The following is a 27,410-nucleotide window of genomic DNA, read 5'->3' on the forward strand; positions in this document are numbered from 1 at the left end:
GAAATTAGTTCACATTGGGCAAATATTATTTTCCTAGTACACCGTTTACTGTTACAGTGCATCTATACTGGAACTATAGTAGATCAATTTTTTGGAAACAGCCACGATTTAGCCTCTTGCACAGACAATCTGCTGTTTATCAAGTACATTTTTATCAGCAATCCAACCCTCCCTCCTCAGCCCCAAATCACCCCCGTTTAATCTTCTTCAATACAGTAAATATATTTAAACTGTAGTTATTAGGTTGCAGTGAGGCTTCCTTCCCAGGAGACTCAGGGGAAGGGAAGTAGTATGGACAGTGAGAATAATGTACTGATTTTTGCATATTATTTTGGTCTAATGACCAAGGGTCTGGGAGTTGGGATGCCTGGGTTATATTTTTGGCTGTGCCACTGATCTAATTCTAACCTTGGGCAAGTCACTTAACATCTGTCTTGGTTTTACTCACTTGTAATATGGGTGTAGTGGTGGTTAACTGTAAAAGTGCTTTGAAGTTCTCTGATGAAAGGCAATATGTAAATGAACACAGATATATACTATTAGGACTATTCAGTGTTAATGAAGAGTGCCTTTGTAATTGGTTGTACAGTGTAAACATTTCTCTTTGAAAAGAAGCTCAGATTAACTAAACATAACTATAAACTGATAGAAGATGGCAGATAAACCTTGAATAGTCTCCGTTTTTATATTGCAGAATTATTTCTCCATAAAAATAAGACTGATATTAGTTTCTGTAGAATATGGAAGACAAACTTTCAATGTTAAAGAGACCACGTGTTTTCAGTCTTCTTTCAGCTAGTACAGCTAGACTTGGATAGAGGTAATTTCTGATAAATGAGCAGCACAGACAGTACTAAGTGAGTTTCTGCCTTTGGCAACACTATTGTGATATCATTATGGGCCAGATTCTACCACAGTTTTACTGAGTAGTATCTTTCTCAGTAAGGAGTATTTCTACTATCAGTGGTACTAATCAGAGCAAGGTACTAGTCAGCATAAAGATGATAGAACCAGACTCTGTATAAAGGAGCCAGCTTTGTTTTCTTGATTGGTCAGGTGTGGTTTTAAATTGCAATACTAGCCATGCCAGTATAGTTAAGGTTGCAAATCGCACTTTGTTAAAATATCACTTCTTCATTTTCACACACATACATTTTGGGCTAACCTTTTCCATAATTAGTTTTTGGTGATAAAGTTGGTAATATTTGAGCAAAGCCCCTCCAGTCATTAAATGAGTTATAGAAACATGTGGGTGAGTGAGGAGGATGACCTACAGTTTGAGTAGATTTTTCTTTAAACTTCTCTTGAACACGATTGTCAAAAAGGAAAGTTTTAAAAGTTGAATTTTGGTCCTGGAATAGTGCCTTTGCTTGGCTTGGGGGTGGGTGGGGGGAAGAATGTATTGTAGATTCAAGTTGGGAGGTGAGCACTTAAAGACCGATGCCCTGCAAGTTCAATTTGTTAAGTAGGAAATTCAATCCTCCAGCCCACTTATTATTCCCCTAACTGGGTGGTGTGTTTTAATGTTTAAAGTGGTCGAAGGCCTTAGGTATATTTGAAATACTTTTTACTTTGCTATTTTTAAACCAGTTAGGGTCTGGAGAGCTGGCCATAGGTTTTGGAGCCTCCTATGCTGCTGTAGGGACTCTTAAATTGTGCTCTTTTAAAGGTATGTTTGTGTAATAATGTGAATAGCCTGCAATGCTAATTGATTCTAGGCACCCATTAGCTGAAGAGTTTCTGTTAAAGCTAATGAGTATATAGTTTATTTTCTATGGTCCAGATTGACAAAGACAAACCCATGTAAGGGGGAAGAAACTCCCAGGTTCACATTGTAGAACTTCCATCACATTGTTGTATGGGATGTGGCCTCTCTTCCTTTCCCACCTCAAAGCTGTGGCTCGTGGAGGCTGTCCGCTTGAGACCCAAGGCTACTATGCAGGGGCCGTGTCTATATGCTGTCGTCTTGCTTCTCTGGCTCTGTTGCATCCCCTGTTGGTAATGCTGTAATGGAGCTATCCTCTGCCCCAGGAATCCTCTGTAGGTGGAGAAAGAGGATGTGCCAAGGTTAACACAAACTGAGACCCTTAACTTTTCATGTTTTCTACTGTCTTCCAGGTAGTATGTAGCATCCCTGTCTGTGGACGACTTGCCCCTCCTCAGGTGCTGATTTGCTTTTGCAGGGACAAGTGAGGAACAATGCTTTCTCCCTTTCTAACTGCCTTCCCTCTTTCCTCTCTGCCAGTTTTTCATCCCCTTTTTGACTGGAGAGGACAAATTTTGGCTGTTTTAACAGGCTCCAGTCAGGTTGGCTATATTAAGATTAAGTTGAAGAACTAAGGAATTTTCTTTCAGGGGTGGGGGGCAGGGAGAAGGGGATTCTAATTAATCAGGTGCTTTAAAATGTAATGCTTTGATTCCATAATAGACAGTATGAGATTGACGCTTAATAGGGAATAAAATGATTGGATACCGAGGTTCCCCAATCTGGTGCCCTTACTTACCTGTTTGGTGGGGAGATTTTGGATTCTTCTGGAGTGCCATAGAAAATGGCTTGTGCTTTTTTCACAGAAAAGAGCATGTAATTAAGGAGCAGCCACTGTTTCGTAAAAGAAGAATTACATGGATTAGGGCTGTTTGGTAAGTAAAACTCCTGTTTAAGTGAAGCAAATTCTTTGTTTGGTTCTCAGTTGGTGAAGCACACTAATGACGATGAATGTCTAAGTTCTAGGTCTTGTCTATGCTGGCGATTTGCCCAATTGCTGTTATGGCCATCATCTGTCAGCCTCTTAGTATAAACCCCTCATGTGGACTAGGTAAACTGTAATTCATACAATTGTGGCTATTTGACTTCAAGCAGCGATGAGTTGTGCTCTGATAAATTGCTGCTTACAACAGTCTTACCTCTCTGTGCTGGGGGTTTGCATTGATGCAGCTACACTGGTGTTTGAAATCCCCAGATAATCAAGTCCTTAGAAGGTAGTCTCTGAATGGCTGAGATAAAACAATTCAGAAAACCTGCACTGCAATTTATCTCCTTCTTTGTATTTGCTTTTCTCCTCTTTCTTCCCCTCCTTTCCCACCCATATTGGGCCAGCAACCTTTCTTTCTGCAGATAAAAGGAGGGAGGCACTCTACTGTTTACTGATTTGGCACCAAGTGTCTGGAAACTGTTGGTTTAAAGCTCTGATATTGGAGAATGAAGAGTATCTTTCCTCAAATTGGCTCATAAATTGCTAGCAAGCCTGCTGGTCACTTGCTGTTCTGGAAATGATTGCTGTAAAAACACAGTTAATGTTAAAAGTTAATTTTAAAAAATCCCTAGTTGTCTGTCTGTCCCATTAAAATATTCAAGGTGATCAGGCAGCTCTAGTATTAAAAATATGAAAAGAATATCTGCACCAGTGCTTGAGGAAAAACTTTAGTTAGACTTCAGAGTTCATCAAGTGAAGTCACTAGATAGGTTTTAAGTAGAGAAGGATTTGGAACCTGCCCTCTGGGAAATAACTAAGGCTCCTGCAATGATAAAGCTTAACTGGAGGAAATGTAAAATCCCTTATCTTTGGGGAGGAACAGAAGTCATAGAACTGGAAAACAAAGTGAAACTGTTTTTGTATTTTTGAATCTGCAGTGTACACAATGAGTATATCTAAAAACGTGTGTGTGTGAACTATATGTCCAAATACATAAAATATTGTCCTGTTTATCCTCTCAAATATAACCCATACAAGTTCATTTGCATACTTTAGTTTGTATTAAAATTATGCATGTTTATCATAGTGAGAGATGTGGGAAAAGTAGTGCTCTCTAAGGAAAATTAGAGTATGCTCCGTATGTCCTGAAGGACAACTTGCTGCTTCTAAGAAGCCTGTCTGGTAGGACATATTATTCAGATACAATGCCTAATCCTTTAACGTGCTGACTGTCCTCAACTAATGAGAATTGAGGATGCATGCCATCTCACAGGGTTAAGTCTGAACTATAATAGATTTGTCCCTTGTCTATGAAAGATCCCTCAGTAGTGTGCTGATGGCTGCAATGTTTGTTACTAAGCCCAGAACAGATCTGAAATAAGGGTAAGATCTGCTCTGGAAATGCTGCCCTCCATCTACTATAGAAAGAGCAAAACAGGACTTCTTGCTATGTCAGTCAGGATTAAACAACAAAATCGGGAAGAAAAATCCTCAGGAGTACTTTATTTTTTGATAAGCTACATGTACTTAATAGTAATACAATTCAGTAGAATGAGAGCTGCAAATCGCTATCTTTTTTGCATCTCATTTTCTATGCTTTCTAAGAGACCCAAAACGAATGCAGTTATTTCCATAGCTAGCAGGAATGTCTAAAGAGCAGATTTTTTGGCTCATGAAACTCTGTCTAGGTATTACTGAGTGGGTGTGTTTTTATAATATGGCACTAATATCACAAATTAACTATTACTTGGATTATACTGAATGACAACAGGCAACTTGACATAATGCAACATCTCAAATTTCTTTTCCTTTGATGGCCAGCAGCATGTTTTGACACTGCTCATACTCTACAGTTCTGTCATTAGTTTTTAATCTTTGGTGTGTGTTGATGGACTAGTGTCTTGGGCAATTCTTAAATAAAGAAACTTTAATGATGATCCAAAATATTATTGTTAATAAAATTTGTGTACTTTAAATTTGCAGTCCTCGTCCAATAGCTTCAGTGTCGGCACAAATCCAGAAACAGAAACTGTGCCCACTGCAACCTTTATGTGAATGTGCCTTTTTCTGGCTAGCTGGAAGAAAAGGGGCAGGGCCCCTTGAAGGGCTTCTTTGCAGGAGTGAGGAGAAGGCGGAGAATTACAGGAATGGACAGGAAGAGCAAGATGCAGTTGGCCAGGTCAACATTACTGCAGTGCCCTTCTTGCTGACTGGAAGAGTGGGACGGGTATTTATACCCCATGCAGCTAAGGAGCAGCCCTTTCTACCAGGATCAGACTGGTATTTACACCATAGGGAAATAAGATGACTGGGAAGCAGTTACTAAAAAAGGCTTGGGGAGTCATGGTAGATAGTCAGCTGAACATGAACTCTCAGCACAGCACTGTGGCTGTAAGGAGTAAAAGTGATACATGAATATTGTGACCGCAGGGGAGTTATATTTAGGAGCGAATGGATTCGATTTGTATTGGTAAATATCCGTAAGGATCGATTTCACCGCAGAAAGTCATGAAAAAATATTCTGTTTGATTTAAGGATATTTTTATATATATATATTTTGACATGTGATGTTGACCATTTGTGTTTTAATGGTTATATAAAGCTTTCAACTTTTTAATCTTAACATCTACTGTAATTGCAATAATCATTGTCTGATCCCTATAATTTTACACAACGGTGAAAACTTAAATAGATAAAATAGAAAAAAATGCTTAAAAATAAACATTGATATTATTTGCGGAAATTACATAGAAAAAAAAATAAAAACCAAATTCTGCCAAGCCTAGTTTTGTTACTTCTGCATTTGGCACGGTGCAATTGCCACTGGAATACTATGTTCACTTCTGGTGGCTACGATTCAAGAAGAAAGTTGAAAAATTGGAGATGGTTCAGAGGAAATGGAGAACCACAAAAATGATTAAAGGGTTGGAAAATATGCCTTACTGTGATTGACTCAATGAGCTCAGTCATTTATCTTATTAAAGAGAAGGTAAGGGGTGGTAGTGAAATATTTGGGCCTACAAATTTACCCTAATTGTCAGTTTAACTGGAAAAGTGAGCAAAAGTTCATAAATTATATAGGGTTCAATAACCTATAATGACAAATGTTTGTGGGGGGAAAAATGCACAAAAGAGACAGGGACTGAATTAGTCCAAACAAAAGGTCTACAAATACAATTCAAGGACTGAGTTAAGATCAGGCCTGGTAAATAAGAACGGTGTGAGATTGGAAATTGGTGAACCAAAATTGGTGGTTTGGAAATTAGGCCTAACTGGCGGACAAAATGATGAGATGAACTATTCTATCTATTACTTCCTTTTGGGGTCCTTCTAAAAAAAAAAAAAAAAAAAAAAAAGAAGAGAGACACACACTTTGGAGGAAAGCAGGATACCATCATGCTGGCTGACTGAAAGGAGGGGATGCAAATGCTGGCTACATGAAAGATGAGAGAAGGGAATGAGCAAGCTTTACCATCATGGCTTCCCCTGGCTCCTGGGACCCTGGATCATCTCTGTCCTAATCCTGAGAGATGTTCTGACCAGACTGGGCGAGAAAGAGGGACCAGATGATGACACTGCCAGCCCCTGCTAAATCCTGACCACCACCTGAGATGTGAGACTTCATCTCCTCCCTCCCAGCCCCCATTTTTCCTTTTCCTTCCCTACCTTATTTCTTCTCTTTCCTATCTGTCTCCTTTTTGCTTCTGTCTAATAAGAGTCTGGCTTAGCTGGCCAAGACTGCATATTTTACAATAATGCTGTAAGCCTGTGACTAGAGAGGCAGCTGTACCCAATGCCCTAAATGTCCTAGTACTGGTACATATTTGCCAAGTGTTGGCATGGCTAATAAGGCTATGTGCTGTGCCTGTGTTTTTCCAACAGTGAGGCTGTAATTGAGAGTCTACCCCAGAGACAAAAGCTGCATTTTTTAATCTTTGCTGTTCTTTTCTTTCCCCTTCTCTGTGTGTGTTGTTTTTCTTTGCTTTGCCTTCTAGGGAAAGGGATTGGACTTCCAACAACAGCTCCAGTCCATCTCAGCTAGCTGATTCTCCATTCCCCAAAAGCTCAGTTATTACCATCTTTAATACTAGCTAATAGACTGTCAAACAAGGTTCTCCCCCCCCCCCGCCCGTTCCTGAAGTTTCTCTACAGCTAAAGTGAACAACGGATGTTGTTAAAATGAAAGCCCTGTTTTAATACTTTACGTTTCAAATGCTTTGATTGTTATTTTTCAATGTATCTTTAATAAAAGGTTAAGAAGATTTTTAATGATGTGTTTGCCATGGTACTAAGCTGGCTGACATCTCTGTAAACCAACTCCCAAACTTTGTTTAAAGCTGTTTTTTAATGTTGGACAGTTGCAGGGTAATGTTAGCATGTTGGCTCTTTGGGCCCATACTTTAAATCTAATTTAATACAACAGGGTAACCTGATCTGTTTCTAAATACCTATATTGGGAACAGAGATTTGATAGTAGAAGTCATTTCAGTCTTACAGGCAAAAGGCTTAACAAGAGAGTGTGTGTGAAGTTGAAGCTTCACAAATTCAGACTAAAAAAAAAAAAGCACTTTGTTATTATTATGTTTTTTTTAACCAGGGAGGGTAATTATCCCTTGAAACAGCTTTCCAAGGGTTGTGGTGGATTCTCCATCACTGGAAGCTTCAAAATCAAGTTTAGATGTTTTTCTAGTTCAAATCTAATAGTTGTGGTTGAATGAATTGGGAGGAGGTCTATGGCCTATGTTGTGTAGGAGTTTAGACTAGATTAGACTGGGATTATCAATGATCCCATCTGCCCTTAACATCTATGGACCAAATATTGCTTGGACATCTCTTCTAAAAACATGCCTCTCAGAATGTGAGCGTGGAATCCTAAAATTTGGGAGGAACTAATACTAGCAGTGACTATAAAAATATGAATCTAAGTAGTTAAATTTTCACCTTTGAAATCATCCCTGATACTCTGAAGAGTGACTTCTGCTCGCCACATCCATTCTTTGAGACTCACTTCTGTTACACTTGCGTTTTACGGGTGTAACTCCATTGAAATAACTGAAATACCATTGTGAATTGTCAATACCATTGTCATTGATGACCTCTTCCGGGTGAAGCGACGGGCACCCGCTTAGAGCCTGACAGCATTGTTAAATTAGCAGCAACCTGTCCTGCTGATAGTCGTATTGCAGTATTCCGAGCCACGGTCAGCCCTGTAATCAGCAAATTGAAGACCTTCACATGGCCATCACTAAACGATCAAGTTGAGAGACATGGATTCAGCAAAGCACTTAAGCATGTGTACCTAACTTTAAACATGAGTAGTCTCATTAAAATCCATGGGGCTACTTCTGTGCCTAAAATTAGGCACACGCTTAAATGTTTTGTTCATTTGGGGCCTCAGGTGTGTGGGCTTTTTTTTTTTTTTTTTAATATTCTCTTGTTTACTTAAAGATTATCACTAGGTAATTTACAGCAAAACAACAAAGTCTCTGATTTCTTCATAAATCAAAAATTATCTTATATATTTTTAAAAGTTGAAAAACTCCATTTTAAATGGAGGCTTTATGGGCATAAAAGTAAGGAGGATTCTGATAACTATTTTTCATTAAGTTACTGGTCTACATTAGAGGCCATAGTTTATATGCAAATATACAGACAGTGCAGTTTGTTGTTTGCAAGTCTCAATATTTTAGTCTCTGTATCTGCATTTTGCTCTGCATCTTGAGTTCAAAATACAGTTCAAGAACATGGGTGCAGGCACTTTGGTACTGTTTCCTGTTTAAATAGCCCTGAACTTCTGTTGTTATGCTGTAGGATTTCGTGACTTGCCTGTTAATTAGAATTTTGAGTTGGTGCTTTATTTCTAAAGTTTGATTCTTCATGTAGTTTTCTGAAGGTAACTTTATCTGCGTCCTTGCTGCGTGATGCAACAAATTTGCATGTTGTTAAAGTAAAGGAGGTAGTGTGTATCTAAAACTTAGTATCTTGATTTATCCATAGATTTACAAAGTATAAAACTGCAAACAAAAATAGATATAGACATTTCAGATGCTATTTAACCTAACATTTTCATAGAATCATAGAATATCAGGGTTGGAAGGGACCTCAGGAGATCATCTAGTCCAACCCCCTGCTCAAAGCAGGACCAGTCCCCAATTTTTGCCCCAGATCCCTAAATGGCCCTCTCAAGCATTGAACTCACAACCCTGGGTTTAGCAGTAACAGGACTGAATTTCACACCCTGCCAAAATGTCTCTGGAAAACCAGGTGCCTTCATAAACTAATGCCTCTTCTTCCTTCCTGTCCTGTCGGGTAAAAAGCAAATTTATTCTATGCTGATGGCAAATTATTAAAAATTAGAAATGAGAAAGACCCATGGGATCATTTGTTTCATCATCCTGCCAATACAGGATTGTTCCTTAAAATGTATTTTCTCAGGTGTTGTCTGGTCCAGTCTTAAACACTGTTAGTGTTGTTCAGAACCATTCAGAGATCTTAGTTCACTTTTCAGTTCTGATCTTCCAGTCTTACTCCACCTGTTTCCGTTTCCCTTAGTGTCCCGTCAGCACCTCCAAGGAACATGGACCCTCTGACTCCAGTTCCACTGATCATGATACCTCCTCCTTATCTTACAAACATTTTAATATAAACATTTTAACACAAATAGTTGATGTCCAGACCCCCAACCTGATACCTTTGGCCAAAGGTGGCTAGTATATAGCAGAATTGGAGTTTTGTCTTTACCACAGACTCAGTTGGTTACATAGTCTTTGGGATAGTTTGGCCTCCTTAAGAGGTGATCACACTGGGAATGACCTATCTCTGTCTCCCTGTCACCGAGTCTAGAATACCGTCTCTGTGTAGTCTTCTCCATCCTGTGGAGGTGGCCTCTGGATGATTCTCTGTGTCTGCAATCTGTGATGGTCTCAGGCTATCTCTGGATGTTGTATCTGCTGGCTCATAAGTGTCTTGTTCCTTTGGACTACCTGTCCCTCTTGCATAATCCCCTTGTATGGCCTGGATGCCACTGCACCCCTCACTAATCCTTTATTCCCCTTCTTTTGGTGTCTCTCAACTGGCTGAATCCCCACAGGAGTGTCTGTCTCTAGGGCCATGATCCTTGGCTACCTGTCATATTCTGGTGCCTACAGTCTTGACCCAAACTGCACAGCCTGGGTCCATCTCTGATTGTTCATCCCAAAAGGATTAATAACCACAGCTGCCTACTGATGGTCTCTAAGGAGAGGCTTTTCTTGGATCTCACACTACCTTATCTCACTGTATAACACCGGTCTGTTTTATAATTAATTGATTAACTTTCATGTTTGTTGTTCCTCAGACAAATGCTTATCCCTATAAAAGACTGTGAAAATAAAAAAATAAAATAAAGTAAAATAAAAAAAATCTCTGATTGTTGACTGAGTGGTGGTATTCTTCCACCCAGCCAGGGACACAGACTGAGTAGCCAACAAGCAGCATATCTCAGCTTTGTGTGCACCATCAGTGGGGGGTAGATGCGTGGTGTGGGGATCGGATAAAGGTGTTGAGCACCTCTGGAGGTGGAGGAAGGAATTGTGCTATTATTTCCCTATTGCTGTTGAATTCCCTTAGATTCCCATGCCCTTCCAGCCCATTGGTCTGTATCCATTCCCTTTCCTCACATTTGTTTATGTAAATTATTACAAAACTCCTCCATGTGTAATTGGGTTTTGTGTCAGGAGTTTCTGGACCCACGTAAGCAAAGGGGACAAATTACCCTATCCGGAGAGGACTAGGGTAGGAAGCCTGCACCTATGACACCTACCTGTACCCGTGTCCAGTACAGGGATGCGAGATTGGCATGATACCTTGGAACTAACGATTCGTGCCAATTACAGTTTTTAATGAGGGGTGATCATGTTCTCAACCATTTTGTCTGTGAAGTAAAGAGCAAGTGTGCTTTAGTGATAGGTGTTCTATAGAAGAGTGGCAGTAACTGTGGAAGTAGAGAAAGGAAAGGAAGTGTGTGGACTAGTTTCCCTTCTGTTCTGAAAATGATGGTGATTAGTGTCTTGCTCATGTGTACATCACCTTTGCTATATGAGTAATATAATATGAGTAAGCTTTCCCATTATGCCATGTTTGAGTGACTGCTATTGCAACATTGGGAAGACACTAACCCACCATCACTATTAGAAAGGAAGTTAGAATTATTAGGAAAATACCTCTCTCCGAGTAGCATGGGCTTCCTTTTTTTTATTTGAGTTATCTTTAAAAAAACAGCAACACAACAACTGAGAGCAGCACAGCATGCAGCTAAAACTCATAATGTAACAGAACAAATCTAAACCTCAGGCTTACTGTGTGTGCTGTCTTAAGCCAGGTCTACAGTACCACAGTAAATCAATCTAAGCTACACTACTTAAGTCACGTGAATAACATAACTGAAGTCGACGTAGCTAGATCCACTTCCCGTGGTGTCTACACCATGCTGTGTCGATGGGAGATGCTCTCCCTCTGATTTACTTTACTCTTCTTGGGGAGATGGAGTACAGAAATTGACAGGAGAGCGCTCTCCCATCGATTTAGCACGTCTTCACCTGACCCACTAAATGTGTGATTCACATTGATTGCAGCAGCGCCGATTTAGCTCAGTAGTGAAGATGTGCCCTCAGTCAAATACCTAAATCGAAAACACTGCCTTTCCTTTGCTTTCCTTCCCTTCTCTTCCCCTGCCACTATAGCACTTTCCTTCATCTGCTGTTGTAGGGTCCGAGGAAGGACTTGCTGCTTTTATGAATCCTGTCTGGTAGAATTAATTGTTCATCTCATAGTTCATGCTACTCTTTTTGTTGAGTACCTTCTAGTGAATCACACTAATTCACTCTTCCCAGGGAAAGACAAATACAACTGGTTCCAAAGGTGAATATCCTTTATTTTATCTGCACTGCCATTACCTATGCAGTACTTCAAATTTCATGTTCTGCTGTTGATTCAGCAGTTGTGCTCTTGTATGTACTGAGCTTTCTTGATGACATTCTCCTCTCTTTGGGTGCTGTAATCTTATATTTACATAAGTAAAATGCAGTAAAGTTTACATAAGTAAAAAAAAGCTCATAAAGTCTTTATTCTCACCAGCTTTCTAACAACTCCCAAACTTTTAAAAAAGGTTTGGAGTACAAGTTACCTTATACTCAACTGTCACACTTCCTGTCATCATTGCCACTTGAGAGCATCCTTGTGGTTCTTGTGGTTCCTTGCAAAATACAGCTTTCAATATACCGTACTATGACACAATAAAAGCTTGCTTTTATGTCTGCATTTGTTTCTCTTGTCCTACAAACAATGCATTGATGGAACATCTGCCTTATTGTCACAATGTTGTTTATAGTACACAAAGAATTTATTGGTAGTATGACAAACATCTCTTGTCCCTTCATAAATAAAATAACTCTTTTTTGCAGAGCACAGTTACTTTTAATGCACATAGAATGAAATATGTTTGCAGATATACTATTAACATAAGTTTCAGGAATTATTGTGTAAATCACCACATACCACACCCCTGTGACTAGTTGCTTTGTCTCTCCCAACAGGCCATATTCCTGATATCCAGTCTTCTTCCTTCATGGGTGTGCAGGGCCTATTCTGTGGCAGAAGTACTGTGCACAGCAGATGTAGGGATAGAATTTTGGAAGCCTGAGCTGCAATCCCTGAAGAGAGAGGGAGTTGTGGAGTGTACAGTTATTTTTTGTTTTGTTTTAACTAGAGCCACTCCTATGCAGCCACTCCTTAGAGCAACTCTTCAACTTCCTGGCAAATAGGACTCTTCTCTGTGTGGTCCTAGAGTACCAGTTGGACAGCTGTTCTTCTTACTAGTTCAATCTGCATGGGCTGTGCAATTATGAGAGGGCTGCAGTTATTTGACACTGTATCAAAGCTTCAATTTGGCTGCTTTATTTAAAAACTTATCTTGTATAAATTTATAGGTGAGATTGTATAAACAATTCCAAACTACTGCAGATCAAGAGAAGGACTTTATGATTAAAGCGCTGGACTGGGAATCAGGAAATCTGGGTTCGGATGCTGCTTATGTCACAGCCTTCCTGTGTGACCTCGGGGAGGGGATTTAGGGTTAGATCTTCAGCTGGAGTAAATGGATTTACACGTGCCCGGCATCTAGTTCCTAATCTTGCTCTGCCTCAGTTCTTCATCAGTAAAATGGTGATAATATTTCCTCTTTTTCTAGTCTATGTAGATTATAAATTTATAGGGCAGGGACGGTCTCTTACTTTCTGTTCATTCACTGTCTAATACAATGGAGCCCTGATACTAGTTGGGGCCACTGGGCATTACAAATAGCCAGTCCTCTAAATATAAATTCAGTGTTTGTGTGTTTATATATAGCTTTATTTTAAAATGCTATCAATACACAGATTGATATTACGAATAATGAAGTATAAGTCTATAGATAGTGAGTTATATACTTTTAAAAACTTTGCTATTCCTTTTTATCGGGCGTGTTATTGTTTTTTTTTATTTTTATTTTTAAATTTGAATAGCATTTTACGTGGGAGAAACGCCTTTAGAAGATTCATAAAACCAAAGATTTCTTGCTATTCATCTTGTTTGCTGTGTTTATAGCAAAGAAGTGGTTCAGCAAGATGCATGGCACACCCACATTAATTATTCATTCTGAACTGAAACAGAGTAGGGTTGTTACCTGTAATAAATTTGCCTGTTCATATAACCCAATGTTTGCAACTGTATTAAGCTACCTTCTTTCTGTATCGGAAGACTTATGATACCAAATTGCTTTGGTAATCTTCATTAAACTAAAAATTACTTTGGATCTTCATGTTCTTTGGAACTCCAAAAATGCCCATTCGTTCCAGTCAATGGGTCTCTTGGTATTTTTTTGATCTAACCAGAAGATCCATAACTACAATATGTCATTTTATATCTTTTCAAAAATTAATTTACCATTGCAATGTGAGCTCAAAAATTAATAAAAATAGGGTCCCGTTCAATTTCAGTAAAACTTGAATAACTCCGTGTGAAACAAATTAAGCTTGAAGCTTTGTTCCAATACTAATAAGACCCCTGTCAAGGTTCCTCCCCCACTCTGAACTCTAGGGTACAGATGTGGGGACCTGCATGAAAAACCTCCTAAGCTTATCTTTACCAGCTTAGGTCAAAACTTCCCCAAGGTACAAAATATTCCACCCGTTGTCCTTGGACTGGCCGCTACCACCACCAAACTAATACTGGTTACTGGGGAAGAGCTGTTTGGACGCGTCCTTCCCCCCAAAATACTTCCCAAAACCTTGCACCCCACTTCCTGGACAAGGTTTGGTAAAAAGCCTCACCAATTTGCCTAGGTGACTACAGACCCAGACCCTTGGATCTTAAGAACAATGAACAATCCTCCCAACACTTGCACCCCCCCTTTCCTGGGAAATGTTGGATAAAAAGCCTCACCAATTTGCATAGGTGACCACAGACCCAAATCCTTGGATCTGAGAACAATGAAAAAGCATTCAGTTTTCTTACAAGAAGACTTTTAATAAAAATAGAAGTAAATAGAAATAAAGGAATCCCCCCTGTAAAATCAGGATGGTAGATATCTTGCAGGGTAACTAGATTCAAAAACATAGAGAACCCCTCTAGGCAAAACCTTAAGTTACAAAAAAGATACACAGACAGAAATAGTTATTCTATTCAGCACAATTTTTTTCTCAGCCATTTAAAGAAATCATAATCTAACACATACCTAGCTAGATTACTTACTAAAAGTTCTAAGACTCCATTCCTGGTCTATCCCCGACAAAGACCAGCATATAGACAGACACAGACCCTTTGTTTCTCTCCCTCCTCCCAGCTTTTGAAAGTATCTTGTCTCCTCATTGGTCATTTTGGTCAGGTGCCAGCGAGGTTACCTTTAGCTTCTTAGCCCTTTACAGGTGAGAGGAGCTTTCCCCTGGCCAGGAGGGATTTCAAAGGGGTTTACCCTTCCCTTTATATTTATGACAACCCCTGTGGTATCAAAAGTTAGCTTTAATTTTCTAAGGCTATTTTAAATTATCCTGTATCTACTTATCACTAATGTACTTAAATCACAAATCTCTATTAGAATTACAGAGGGCCTGAATTCCACCCTGAAGCTTCAGTATAGCAATTTTCAGATTTCAGTTGTGCAATGTCCTAAAATGCACTTTTTTGTGTGTGTTAAACTAAAGAGGCTTTTAAACTGTGGCAGATGTACAGATCCGGAGCTAGATACTTCTTTTTTGCATGAATATGGAATATGAATGGCTTCACTAAAATTTTTCAGCCTACAACAAATCCTTTTTTGAGATGCTGTATTCACAAATAATCCTGATAGTTGAATTTCTGACTGGGTTGGTTTTGTTTTTAATAAGCATAGAACTGGAGCAGCTATTCGTGAAATGCTAAAAGGCAAAAGGTAAAGAAAGGCACGTCTTTAGTTCTTCCTTATACCATATTTTATGTTGAGCCATTATTTGTTTTTCCCCCCAATAGCTTCATATATGTTTTTAAGTTACAGAAACCTTGAGTAATGTTACAATTTTTTTTAAATGTAAGGTTGTTTTTTTTAAGTTGACGATGTACACTTAATACAATCTCTGAGTCTTTAAAAGAGAATTGAATCATGAGTAGAATGGATTTATATATTAAAAAAAAACCTTTCCAAACTCTTTTCTTCTTGTGGTATTAGTGGATGATGGGACTATAGTAAATGTAATTCTGTATATTTGTGTATTGAAAATTGGATAATGTCTAACATTTTACATAATTAATACAAATTGGATTGGACATGAGCCCTCTGTGTTCGAAAAATGGCTGAAGGACCACAAACAAAGGATAATGATACATAACGCTGGATATCAGCAGTGTCCTGTGGATGAAAAAAAGAGAAGGTAATGATAAATAGCACTATATTGAGTTGTGAGGAGGTGGGATGCAGGGATCAGTGCTATAGGGGACATGGGGAAAAGAGTAATATTCAGAGATTTGGGTTTGATAGTGGGCACCAAGTTAGACTTTCATTTGCATTGCAATATAACAATAAAGCACTAGTTGCAATCCCAGTGCATTGCAAATGACTTAACAACCAGTACAGATGGTCCAAGCTCTGAGGCATTAACTACCACTTAAGGACTCGGTTTTACAAGGTGTTGAATGCTCTGGCTATGATCCAATAAAGCGCTTAAGTACACTTTTAACTTTCAGCATTTGAGCAGTCTCCCTGAACTCCGTGAGATAATGCACTTGCTTATATGCTTTGTTGGATCAGGGCAAGTGTGCTCAGCACCTTACAGAATTGAATCCTATGTGGGAATTTTAGAATGTAGAAAGTAAACTGTAAGGGACTATTCCCAACTGGCATGGAGATGGGCTCTGAATAGTCTCTAAGGTGCCACTAGTACTCCTTTTCTTTTTGCGAATACAGACTAACACGGCTGCTACTCTGAAACCTGTGACCACTGAATTATGTTGGCAAAGGATGCACCAAGTGTGATCTTCTAAAAACTAGTCATACAAGTTAAATGTGCTTCTTTACCGTTTGCATTGCATTATTTTAAACTTCCAGAAAATTTAAATAAGAACATTCAGATTAAGTAAATTTCTTCCTCTTTTTCCTTTTCCTCCTTTAGAGTATCTGGAATCTCCCCCTTTCCCCTTTAGGTGCTTGACTACTTCTCAATATGTATGCTAAACTTTAGGGAAAAAGAAAAGGAGTACTAGTGGCACCTTAGAGACTAACCAATTTGTTTGAGCATAAGCTTTCGTGAGCTAAGGCTCACTTCATTGGATGCATTCAGTGGAAAATACAGTGTGGAGATTTATATACACACACAAGATGAAAAAATGGGTGTTATCATACACACTGTATGGAGAGTGATCACTTAAGATGAGCTATTACCAGCAGGAGAGCGGGGGGGAGAAAAACCTTTTGTAGTGATAATCATGTGCCAGCAATGCCCCTCTGCCATGTACATTGGTCAAACTGGACAGTCTCTACGTAAAAGAATAAATGGACACAAATCAGATGTCAAGAATTATAACATTCATAAACCAGTCGGAGAACACTTCACTCTCTCTGGTCACTCGATTACAGACCTAAAGGTTGCAATATTACCACAAAAAGACTTCAAAAACAGACTCCAACGAGAGACTGCTGAATTGGAATTAGTTTGCAAACTGGATACAATTAACTTAGGCTTGAATAGAGACTGGGAGTGGATGTGTCATTACACAAAGTAAAACTATTTCCTCATGTTTATTCCCCCCCGCCACTGTTCCTTGGATGTTCCTGTTAACTTCTGGCAATGGCCCACCTTGATTATCACTACAAAAGGTTTTCTCCCCCCCCACACTCCGCTCTCCTGCTGGTAATAGCTCATCTTAAGTGATCACTCTTCTTACAGTGAGTATGATAACACCCATTTTTTCATGTTCTGTGTGTATATAAATCTCCTCACTGTATTTTCCACTGAATGCGTCCGATGAAGTGAGCTGTAGTTCACGAAAGCTTATGCTCAAATAAATTGGTTAGTCTCTAAGGTGCCACAAGTACTCCTTTTCTTTTTGCGAATACAGACTAACACGGCTGCTACTCTGAAACTTTAGGGATGCATAGTTTAAATTGGAGAGGTGCATTATGCTGCTTTAAATTTAACGTTCATAAGTATAGAAGATACTAACGTAGGTAACAAGCTACTAAAGGCAGCAATAGAGGCTGAACAAAAATAGGACTTAGGAAGACAGAGGAGAAAACACATTACCTTAGTATAAAACTATTCCATTTATCCTTGTCAAAGCCATCAGTTTTAATTTTTCATCTGTTTTTTAAGTTGGCCTGTGAAACTAGCATTACAAACATGACACCCACCACAATCTCTCCACTGTGGAGAGGACAACTATACAGTTCCTGAAATCTAACTACCAGATAGTGATCAAACTGTCAGACAAAGGGGTACCATCATTGTCCTCAACTGTGATGAGTATGTGAATGAGGCCAACTGACAGCTCTTTGACACCACCTACTATAAACTCAAGAACTCAGACAAGACCACACACCACAGTTTACCCAGGAATTTAAGGATATCATCAAATCTTTCCCCAAACAACTCCAAGAGAAACTCTACAAACTTATCCCCTATGAACCCACCCCAGGGACTTTCAACATGCTTCCCAAGGTAGACAAACAAGGGAACCCATCATATCTGGCTGCAGCACTCCTCCTGAGGGAATATGGGGACTTATTGAAACCATCCTCAAACCACTCATCATACAAAGAGCCTACTTTCTACAGGACACAACTGACTTCCTCCACAAACTGCAACATTAATAACCTCCCTCAGAACACCATTCTTGCCACCATAGATGTCACTTCTCTATGCACCAGCATCCCTTTTGTTGACAGCATAGCTGCCTGCCTCAAATATTTACATGACAACGGACAACCCTCAGATATCCACAGCAAACACATCGGCAAACTCATCCGTTCTATCATCACTCATAACAATTTTACATTCAACAACAAACGCTTTATCCAAAACACAGGAACAGCTGTATGTACTAGGATGGCTCCCCAATATGCCAATCTCTTCATGGGCCACATTGAAGAAGAATTTCTGGACAAATGCACCACAAAACCATTGAGTTATCTCAAGTGTATCATTGATATTTCATTCTCTGGACAGATGACTTAAACTCCCTCACGATTTCTACCACAGCCACCACCTGTCCATTCCACTCTTCCTGGGGCACACCCACACTAGCATCAACTTCCTGGACACTACAATCAACTTCCACAGTGGAACCCTTCAGACAACTAAGTACAAGAAACCCGTGGATCACTACAATTACTTTCATAGATCCAGTAACCACCCCAAATACACCAAGAAATCTGTTATCTACAGCCAGCCACTCGGATACCACAATATATGCTCAGAGGAGAAAGTATAGGGTATATACCTTAACACACTCAAAACTGTCTTTACCAAATGAGGACTGTGGTAGACACTAAAAATCATGGTCATAATAAGGATGCTGGATTTACAGTTTATTACAACAATCTGTAACCTACTAATCCCCTGTTTTTTGTCCTATGACTACAGAGTAACTGTAATCATTGGGCCACTTTACCTTGAATGAACCCTTAGACTATGTGCTAACTACTTATGCTAAACTATCTGTTTGATCTTGTATTTAGCCGTGATACTCTTAAGGCTTGTCTACACATACAGCAGTGCAGCTGCAGCACTTAGGCCTTGTTTACACTACAAAGTTTGTCTGCAAAAGTTATGCCGCTTTAATTAAAACCGCTGTTGCATGTCCACACTAGCTCCTTGTTGACAAAAGGCTAGCTACCTTTTGTCGACAAAACTTTGTAGTATAGACAAGGGGTAACATATTACAGCAGTAGAAAGTAGAAGTTAGATCTTCACTTTTCCCAACTTTGTGGCTTATTTCATCTGTCTTGCACAGTCTTCTGCATTAATTTTAAAATCAATCAACTTGTGTCAATGATGATTTTTTCCAGGGAAGAGTTTTATCAGATCTTTCTGCAGACTACTGTCAAGAGCAAATATCTAGATAGCTGTACCATTGCTGTAAATAAAATTATATTTTGCTTTTTTTGTAGTGGCTATTTACACACACAAAATGCTTGAAAAATGGGGACTAGTTCAGTGTATCCAGTCTTCATCAATCTCAGAGTTTTATATAGTTAAAACTCCGCAAAGCCTGTGGCATTGCTTTTCTGAAGAAACTTGTCCATGAGTCATTCATTGATTTTTATTTTTTTTTATTTTTTATCTTTTTTTTAGAGCACAGGAACAGGAATTTTGAAACAACAATGTAATCAATTTGTCAAGTAACTTTGGAAACCTATATTCATGTCGGTAAAGCTACTGCAGTTGTGGTAAATTTTACTGTAACTGGGAAGCCATAAAAATAACTAGGATAGTTAAATCAAAAACTTTGCCAAGCATTGCTGTTAATGCCAGGTCTGTGTTCTGTTTTTGTTGTTTTGCCAGAGAAAAAATAAGTTATTAATACCAGGGCCAAACAAATAAAACCAACAGGCAAACAACAATCAAGTTTTTATAACTCAGCACTGTAATTCAGTTGTTTTCATTGATCTAGTTTGTGTTCTCATTTCATAATTAATATTGCATGTGTGTTTTTGGTGCCTTCAAAACTAGGAGGAGAATGACATTCAGTGAGATTATCCACATGCTCCTCCTTTTATAGTGTTCTCATTCATATTAGTTAACATTTATAACTACTGCTCAAAACTCACTAGGGCAACACAGTCTTTCATATTTCAGCCACTGCAGTTGGCAAAACACTGTTGTCCAAAAGAATCAATGTATAGACTGTAATGAACATTCTCCAGGGATCTTTTTAGTAGAACATCAGTGAGAAAACTAAGACAGTGGAACACCCAATGTTACCTTCTTACTACTATCTTCCACTGTATGTCCCTGGAACCAAAGACTTTAATGTCCACATGGTTATCGTGGAATTGGGATGAAAGCAGCCAAGTCATTTTGAGGGTATTCTGAGTTATGTCTCTGTTCTAAGCCTTGTCCATGTACCACTATATCCTCAGAGTATTGTCCTATATTAAAAGTTACTTCTAAAAATGATCTTGCAATCCTTTCTTGGGGATAATTGGCTTGGTAAGAGATATTATGTCATGTCATTGCATATTTAGGGAACCCTTAATCAATGGACCATTATGATCCATCTTGTCAATAGAAAAGGAGTACTTGTGGCACCTTAGAGACGAACCAATTTATTTGAGCATAAGCTTTCGTGAGCATAAGCTGATGAAGTGAGCTGTAGCTCACGAAAGCTTATGCTCAAATAAATTGGTTCGTCTCTAAGGTGCCACAAGTACTCCTTTTCTTTTTGCAAATACAGACTAACACGGCTGTTACTCTGAAACCCATCTTGTCAATGTGTAGATTGGGAGTCTTTAATTTAAAAACCATTGACATAAGAACTGTAATGCTTTCTTTGGAGAGGCTATGCATTATTATACACATAGAGTGTACACATAGATGCCTATAAAGCCACTCATTTATTCAGTTACCTGCTTTTATTCTTTTATTTATAATAGCATCTCAGAATCATTATTTGTTTCTCTTAACTGTTCCGTCCTCTTCCTTTTTTGTGTGTGATATCTTAACATGACTTTCCTTAATGTTAAATTCTTTGATGTAATTGTTGAACATTCTGGGAGTAGCGTATTTTAGTTTTGCAACCTCTTCAGTAACACAAAAATGATTAACAATAGTAATTTGTGTCTTAAACAAAGATCCAGTAGTGGGTTAAATAGAAATACATGTAGCATTAACAGGACCTTTCCATCAGAATGCAGTACTTGTAAAGTAGATAAACTGTCCTTTGAGAGGAAATGTTATACTTTATTTACAGATTAACAAAGGAGCATGTTTCTGAACAAGGTTGCAGAACAAGGGATGGAATCCAGGAGTTCTGACAGCCGTACCCGTCTTCTAAACATTAGAACTTAGTTACTGATTGTATAACTGTACCTCTGTAGATCTGTTTCCTAGAGTAATTAATATTTTTAAAATGGCTATCCTTTGTTTTGACTGTCCCTTAATTATATAAGGAACTTGAACTGTCTTCTGACTTTAATTAATTATTGTGAAATTGTATTATGGTTTACAGAACTTTTTTTTATCTACGCTTGTCAGTAAATCTTTCTAAGGAGTCCCAGCTTGTTATGGGAAACGTGGAATATTCCGTATCAGAATCAGTGTCCTGAGAAGTGAGACAAGAAGAGCAGCTTCGATGAGTGCTGTAAGAACTAAGTCTTTTTTTACTGCCCTGAGATTTGGACTAGATGGTGTAAATAGTGCTGTGTTGGCACACCCCTGTGTGGACACTGCGAGAATGTTAATGTCCGTCTTAATGTTGTCCTGTTGGAAGAGGACTATGTTAACATGAACTAGGAACCTGCAGCATCCATGCAGGGGAGTTTCAGTGCAGCACTTTGGTCTGAACTATGGAGCAGTGTAGACAAGCCCGAACTCCCTTTTATTATAAAAGGAGCTGGTAGTTGGTTGTGTAACACTTTCCATTATACAAGATTATTTGTTTACTATTTGTATTAGTGTAGTGCCCATGAACCCTAGTTGTGGACCAAGATCCCACTGTATAAGGCATTGTCGCAGCAGGGAGAAGGTCCTGGGGCTAGAGAAGTGCCTCCCCCTAACCTTCAAGATTGTGTACACATAGGTTTGTCCACTGTAGCTAATCAGTTTAGAAACTGGCATAGTTAAAGCTATACAACCCCCTCATATGGGTGTAATAATACTGATATAAAAGTGCTTATAGTTGTATAGCTCTGTGAATAATTGCAGGTCTATACTATAAAGGTTTTTCGGCATAGCTGTGTTGGTCAGGGATGTGGAAAAACCACATTCCCAGCCGACATAGCTATGCTTGCAATATCCTCGGTGTAGACACAGCTATGCTGACAGAAGACAGCTTGTGTCAGCATAGCTAATGTCCGTCAGGAAGGTGGAGTTCCTATGCCGACAGAAAAACTCCTGTTGGTATACTAGCACAGTCTTTGAAGAGTAGACATGGCCTCAGTTCAGCTCTCCTCAGAGCACGGTCCCAGTTCCCCACTTTTGGGACACCACATGGGGAGGTAGTTCCCCTCTCCCTCTCCCCCAGTAAAGGGGAGAAAAATCCAGCCAGACTCCACCTGGAACCAGTGTGTGGCCCCAGGGATCCATTTCTGCTACTGTCCCCCACAATAACTCTTTGTCTTATTGCCAGGATGTAGATAGTACTGTAACTCAACATGTGCTGAGGGTCAAGGTTCAAATTACACTAATGAGGAGGAGTGGTGGTTACAATCACATGCAATATTATTTATTTATACCTTTTTAAAAACAAAACAAAAAAGACAACTCTAGGAAATGGTGTACAAAACTACATTAAAATGAAGTTTTTCAGAGTGCAGTGTCAAGCATGGAGCAGCAGCGGCAGCAGGGCCCACCCCCCCGAGGCTGCCCACCCCCCCAAGCAGCAGCAGGGTCCTGGGCCGCCCCGCCCGCAGGAGAGGCAGCGGCGGTGGGGCCCTGGGCCGCCCCCTGCCTGGAGGAGCAGCAGCGGGGCCGCGAGACACCCGCGAGCAGCAGCGTCTGCTGGAACGCTCCCCTTCCCCAGCACCTAAGATTTAGTTAGGGGTATTTTCAGTAAAAGTTATGGACAGGTCACTGGCCGTGACATTTTGTTTACTGCCCGTGACCTGTCCATGACTTTTACTAAACATACCCATGACTAAATCATAGCCTTAATGATCACATACTGTTTTCACGGGACCCCTGTCTCATTCAGTGCACAGGAAGTACAGTGCTCACAGAGTTGTGCGGAAAATGAGGCTGTCTGTAGCGCTCCTGCCTCATTTGTTGCAGAAGTCAGAAAGTATGCATTTAATGAGGCAGGGGACCGCAGGAAGAAAAAGAATGGTCTCATGGTTCAGGCATGTGAATGCCTCACAGGAGACGTCTACCACAGACTTTCCATATGAGGCTGAGCAAGTCACTTGCATCAAATTAGGGTACATTACTACTAATGTCAAAGGAAAGTAATATGCATGGAACACAGATTGGGGTGAGAATATGCCCCTGAATGCAGTAATGTGTACCTGAATACTTTTTTTTTTTTTGGAGCAATAGGAGGTAGGGAAGGTAGGAAAAAATTCAGTGAATTGAAGTGGCACTAAATGTCAAGAGATGGAGTGGGCTGGAGCCTACCTTTGTCTTGCTTATAAGGAATTTGAAAGAGGAAAGTCTCCATTAACTTTAGCACAAGACAAGGTCACTATCACCCTATATTTGTCTGACAGGCTAAATGAATAACCTTCAAGCAAAGTGAATTTGAAGGACACTCCCGTTTCTTTCCTGCTGAATATGTACAGCATGTGTTCTGAACTACTTCTTATAAACTAGTTCTTCCCTGAAACTTAATTTGACTTTTCTGCAAGTGCTTGTAATTTTTCAGTATCTTAGAATTTGGACTGTGAGAGTGAGAAAGAAAGAACGGTAAGGAAGTAATGACACCTATACATTTGTTTTGCCTCACTCAAAGGCACTCTGAAGCCATTGATTCTAGGAGCCTGTGTTAATATGGCAGTGCCACACTCTTGTATTCAGTCACCAGATTATCAAACATGTGGATGTATCATTCTCCTACAACTCTTGTGTTACAGACATACCGTAGTTTGGATTGGTTTCCTAAAGTGCTGAGATTACTCAGCACCTGTGGAAATCAGACCATTTGCTGCTATATTCTGGGCTCACCATATACACGCCACTTAAATTTTTAATTTTTCAAAATAATAGTCTTATTAAATATAGGCTGAAATAAATTAGGACTGGATTTGACAGTTTAAATGCCAACCTACAATATGACAGATTTCAGAGTAGCAGCCGTGTTAGTCTGTATCCGCAAAAAGAAAAGGAGTACTTGTGGCACCTTAGAGACTAACAAATTTATTTGAGCATAAGCTTTCATGAGCTACAGCTCACTTAATCGGATGCATTCAGTGGAAAATACAGTGGGGAGATTTATATACACAGAGAACATGAAACAGTGGGTGTTACCATACACACTGTAACTAGAGTGATCAGGTAAGGTGAGCTATTACCAGCAGGGGGGGGGGGAATAATTCATTTGAATGAATAATTCATTCAAAACTATCATTTTGTAGTGATAATCAAGGTGGGCCATTTCCAGCAGTTGACGAGAACGTGTGAGGAACAGTGGGGGTGGGGGGGTAATAATTTTTTTCCTTATACAAAAGTGTAAATACTTTAGTTGCTGGCTTTAGAGTTTTAGGTAGAATGAATCATTTACTTTAAGCAGCTTTCTGAAGTGTACATTTTGTTTCCTGGGGGGCAGGGGAGGGGTGTATATGCCTCTACCTAGTTTCTCCTATGGTTCCATCACCACAATGTCTGAACACCGCTGTGGTATTCATGGCTTTTTCTTGTGAAGTAGGACAGCTCTATTACTAATGCATCTTGCTGTCTTTGTTATATGAAGATGTATGGGTATGCCAAGACAGCAGTGAGACACCCGCGGCTGACCTGTGCCAGCTGAATTGGGCACGCAGGGCTCTGGGTAATGGGCTGTTTAATTGTGGTGTAGAGTTTGGGCTTGGGCAGTATCCCAAGCTGTTGGACTCTCCCCCGTTGCTGTAGTTCTAGAGCCCGGGCTCCAGTCTGAGCCTGAACGTTGTATATGCTACAGATAAACAGCCCCGGCCCCCTTAGTCCGAGCCCCATGTCAGCTGGCATGGGCCAGTGGAAGGCTTTTAATTGCAGTATAGACATACCCTCAGAGTTGTTTTGTGTTACTTCACACTACTTACGCAGTAAGGATCCAGTTTTGCAGAAGTGAATGGTCAATTCTAGAGTTGAATATTTGATTTCAAAAGCTATTTAAGGCCAAATTCAGCCCTGGGGCAAGTGGAGTCAATGCCATTGACTTCACTGGGTAAACCCCAGCTTACACCAGGACTGAATTTGGTCCTTAAGTTTGGTCCAGGAGTGCGTGCATATATGATTCTATAAACAGCTGTTGATCACATCAGTTTCTTTGTGTGTGTTTTAAGAATAATTAACTGTTATATGCACGGCTGAGGTTCATGTGAGTGTGATCCCAGCATCTGATCAAAGGACTCTAATCAAGTGTTGTATGGCTAAGTGCTAAGTGCTAAGGGCTTGAAGGAATTGCTTACAGAATGTGTTTCATTTCCTTTAAAGCAAAGTGGTAGTATTTTTTTAAATGAACTAAATATACACAGTTTTAAGTTTGTTGTCTCTACCCCCCCCCCCCCGCACTCTCTCCCCCTTCTTGCAAAACAGTTTGCTCACCGCCCAAGTGCAGAAAACTTTGCCCGGAAGAAGGGTGAGCAAAGCTTCTGTTTCCCATGACCCTCGCTCTAATGTTGTTCCAAGGGCTCACTACTTAGAAATGCCTTGATAACTGCTTTCATTCCTTTCTTCCCCCTCCCCCTACATGCAGTAAAATCTGTCTGATCCTCGTTTTAACAACTTCTTACCACTGTTGGAGATGTTACCTATCATATAATTATGACAAATGAGCATATCTGAAGATACCTTGAATGGATAAACATAAACGTCCCTCTGTACATTCCCAGATACTCACAAGAACACTTGCAGCGATTTGTGGATGCTCTTGTCTAGATGCAGTTCATTGCAGCTTCACATTGATTCAGACGATCAACTCTAAGCATGCTTTTCAAAAATTGTGTCCTCAAAAAAGACTCTGTTCTGTACTTACTCAGGAAACGGCAAAGTAAAGATTGCCTATACAATCATAACTATGCCCCCTTGTGAGTAAGCATTACAACACAGTCTTTAATTTTACAATATTTTTGTGTTTTCTTTTCACTCTTTCTACTTGAGCATGGTGGAATGCTTTTTTGCTGAAACAGTGCCAAAAATTCACTCTCAAACTAAGAACAAACGGAGAAAATGCAGTCTGAAAAGTAAAAATACTCATGTAGCGTACATTTTATTTTCAACCAGCAGCACAGCTGTCTTTGCTAACAGCAAATCAAGTCTTGCTACAAACATAGAAAAGGAGTACTTGTGGCACCTTAGAGACAAACATAGGCAACCTAAACATATGAGCAAGTTTTTATTATTATACTTTATCTGTAGTAACACTTTTAATGCGTATATTTTAAATATGTAAATGATGTTCAAAGTCTGGCATACCGATATCCTATGTTATACTGAAAAAACATAGGCATTTTCATGTTTTTCTGGAAACTCCCAGGTTCCTAGACAGGAAATAAGATGCACAGATTTTCTCTTGGCTGTTTCAACCACTGGCTACCTCTGGTTTTAGATTCTCAATTTCTCTCTCTCCCCTCACCCCATTGTAGTGCTTCCTAGACCACTCTACAACAGCATAGTCTGAAAGGTGGTAGCAGGATGCCTGACATGCCAGGTTTCAAAGAAAGGAGGGGAATCTGGGGGGCAGTAGAGGAAGCACAGAGGGCATGACAGCGAGGGGAGGGACAATGTTCAGGGGAGAAGACATCCTTGGGATGAGGAAAAAGATTCTAGGGGAGGGCAAGAGCAGGTAGAAGACTAAAAGGGGGAGGAGGGAAGGGCAGGGAGAGTCTTTATTAATCTTCCTTTTCCATATGTCCTGATTTTAACTGCTTATGCTTTTTAAATAATTTATAAATTTATAAATTAAGAAGTTTGGCAGTTTTTTGCAGAAAGAGCTGCCGTGTCACACACATCAGTGGTGTCATGTGCGTTAAGCAGTTTTCCATATAATTACTCATACCTTAAGATATTGATCAGTGTTGTTTGGCATGCACTATAGTGGTACAGAATACAGACAGATGCTGCACACTTTTATCTAAGGTTTTAGAGAACATGTATAATACATCAAATTAATTAATAAATAATATGATATGACATAGCTGATGGTTACCCTAATGCACACACACACACACAGGGGGAGAGTTACTGTTGTACACCCAAGACCAATGAAGTTTGGGTATTAATACTCCAAGACTTCAAGGAATGGGGCAAGTAGTAATAGTCTCTCTAGTGCTACCCGAAGTAGAATATTGCATTCCGTCCTGAGCACTAAATTACTAGAAAGATA

The 27,410-nt window shown here is 39.6% G+C and overlaps 1 protein-coding gene across 4 annotated transcripts in view; it reads left to right on the forward strand.

Annotated features, from left to right (window-relative positions):
• The window catches only part of ARHGAP42 (Rho GTPase activating protein 42), a 378,378-nt gene that overhangs the window by 16,443 nt on the left and 334,525 nt on the right, over positions 1–27,410 (forward strand). The window lies entirely within an intron of this gene.

Source organism: Lepidochelys kempii, chromosome 1 (assembly GCF_965140265.1).
Source record: "Lepidochelys kempii isolate rLepKem1 chromosome 1, rLepKem1.hap2, whole genome shotgun sequence".
NCBI classification, from domain to species: domain Eukaryota; kingdom Metazoa; phylum Chordata; order Testudines; family Cheloniidae; genus Lepidochelys; species Lepidochelys kempii.